At 36.5% G+C, this 2,548-nt stretch overlaps 1 non-coding gene across 1 annotated transcript; it reads right to left on the minus strand.

Moving 5' to 3' along the window:
* Positions 1-1,752: 1,752 nt before the first annotated feature.
* LOC121229878 (small nucleolar RNA R71) lies at positions 1,753-1,859 on the minus strand. The gene has a single exon (XR_005927832.1). It is a non-coding gene; the product is annotated as a small nucleolar RNA R71 (small nucleolar RNA).
* Between the last annotated feature and the right edge of the window lie 689 nt (positions 1,860-2,548).

Consider the following 2,548-nt stretch of genomic DNA (forward strand, 5'->3'; position numbering starts at 1 on the left):
TACTTAGGGAGGAAGAAAGCTAATCCAAAGCCTATATAAACATCCTAAGTGTGACCTAATAAGGGGGCTTCTTCCAGAACTTTTCTGGAATACAGAACCACACGCCAAGAATTACTTGAAGAAAGCCAGACGATCCATCCCAAAAGCCGGAGCTACTCCAATACTGAAGATCTCTCTCAGAATTCCTTCAGGTGTTTTAGAGTTTTCTTCATGTTTTGTTTTTTTTATACTTTTGAGATGTACTCTTATTTTATTATGAACTAAACCCCTTAGATACCTAAGGGGGGTAAAACCTATGATGGATCTTGTTATTATTATCTGAACTGTATGATAAATACTTGATTTGTTCTTAATTATGTGTTCTTAATGCTTGGGTTAATATTCCGGGTATTAATTCATGATTTGATGTGCTTATGCAGAGGAGGAATAGACCCAACCTAAGAGTAGATTTGACATAATTAAGCGGAGTTGATCGAACACCTAGAAATAAGGTTATGAGATTTTGCCGGATTAGGGTGAAACCTAATATGAGAGTCCATAGAGTGATTTACTGATTCCCTAGGGGTTTTAATTAAGAAAGAAATTTCGATTAATTCAGCTGAGGGTTAGACGTTATTAGTCTCGAAAGGGATAATAACATAGGTTAGGGAGTCTCACGAATCAAGTCAACTGAATAAATCATCCGATTCAGAGTCAGATAACAAGTGAAATCTAGGTGGATTCCTCCTTAGGTGTTGTCTTTATCAATTGCTTTTCTTCAAGTCTTTTTCCAAATTTTCTCTTTGCTTTAATTAAATTAGTTAATTAGTTTAGATAATTAGTTTAATAAACAAACCCTTTTATTCTTAGGCTAGGTAATAAAAAGATAGTTATTACTAGCAGTTTTGGTTCCCTTGGGTACAATATCCCGGTCTTGCTATTACTATACTATTGTTCGATAGGTGTGCTTGCCTTTTCGTCGTGATAATGGTTAGTCTAGGTTTGATCTTCATTATAAATATTTATTACTTGTTACGAATCACGAGATTAAGTTTTTGGCGACGTTGCCGGGGATCTAAAATATTAGGAACGCTAAATTTTTATTACTTTAGCCATTTATTTTTCTTGCAATTTAATTTAATTTAATTATTATTATTTATTAATTTACTAATTCTTTCTCTTGGCAGGTTTTTATAGTTTATACCCAGAAGAAACCCGTCAGGACCATTACTTTTTGACGAAGAAATCGATCGCACAGTTCGTAAAAATCAAAGAGAAATAAGGCATAGTTTACAATACACAGAGAACGAGCGAGAAGATGATACTCAACCCCCAAACAAAGAGATGGCCGAAAACCCAGGCGATCAGCTGCCTCCTGCAATTGCAGCTAATCAAAATCCTGCTCCACGTACTATGTATGACTATGTTAAACCTTCTTTAACAGGAACTGAGTCTAGTATAGTTATACCTGCTATTGCTGTGAATAATTTCAAACTAAAATCTAACACAATTCAGATGATACAGCAGTTTGTTCAGTTTGATGGTTTGCAGGATGAGGATCCTAACACGCACTTGGCGAATTTTCTTGAATTTTGCGACACTTTAAAAATTAATGGCGTTTCTGATGATGCCATTCGCCTTCGGTTATTCCCTTTTTCATTGAAAAATAAAGCTAAACAGTGGTTGAATTCATTACCACGAGGGTCTATCACTACTTGGGAACAGATGACCGAAAAATTCCTATTAAAATATTTTTCGCCGGCTAAAACGGCTAAGTTACGTAATGATATCTCTTCGTTTGTGCAGATGGATTTAGAAACACTTTATAATGCATGGGAGAGATACAAGGACTTACTGAGAAGATGCCCTCACCATGGGTTACCTCTATGGCTGCAAGTTCAAACGTTCTACAATGGAGTGAATCCCTCGACAAGACAAATGATTGACTCAGCTACTGACGGAACCATCAACAATAAAAAATCAGAAGATGCCTATGAATTTATAGAGGAGATGTCACTGAATAACTATCAGTGGCAAGTTATGAGGACAAAACCAACAAAAACAGTCGGCGTTTATAACATCGATTCAGTCACCATGCTCTCTAATCAGGTAGAACTTCTCAATAAAAAGATTGACGGTTTACTTGGTTTTACGTAGGTACATCCAGTAGTGAGGTGTGACTCAAGTGGCAGAGGTGTACATACAGAATACCAATCCATCAATCCTACAACTGAAGAAGAACAAGTCAATTATATGGGTCACAATAACTTTAGATCTCAAAATAACCCATACAGTAATACTTATAATGCATGTTGGAGGAACCACCCAAATTTCTCCTGGGGTGGTCAAGGGAATCAAAAGCCACAAAATCCTCAGGGTTTTCAACAGCCACCTTATTAACAAGAGAAGAAACCAGACCTTGAAGAGATGCTGTCTAAATTCATCTCAGTGTCAAAAATCCATTTCCAAAATACTGAGACAACACTTAAGAATCAACAAGCATTGATCTAAGGACTCGAAACTCAGATAGGCCAGCTATCCAAACTAATCTCCAAACGACCACACGGTA

Source organism: Gossypium hirsutum, chromosome A05 (genome assembly GCF_007990345.1).
Source record: "Gossypium hirsutum isolate 1008001.06 chromosome A05, Gossypium_hirsutum_v2.1, whole genome shotgun sequence".
Lineage (NCBI taxonomy): Eukaryota > Viridiplantae > Streptophyta > Magnoliopsida > Malvales > Malvaceae > Gossypium > Gossypium hirsutum.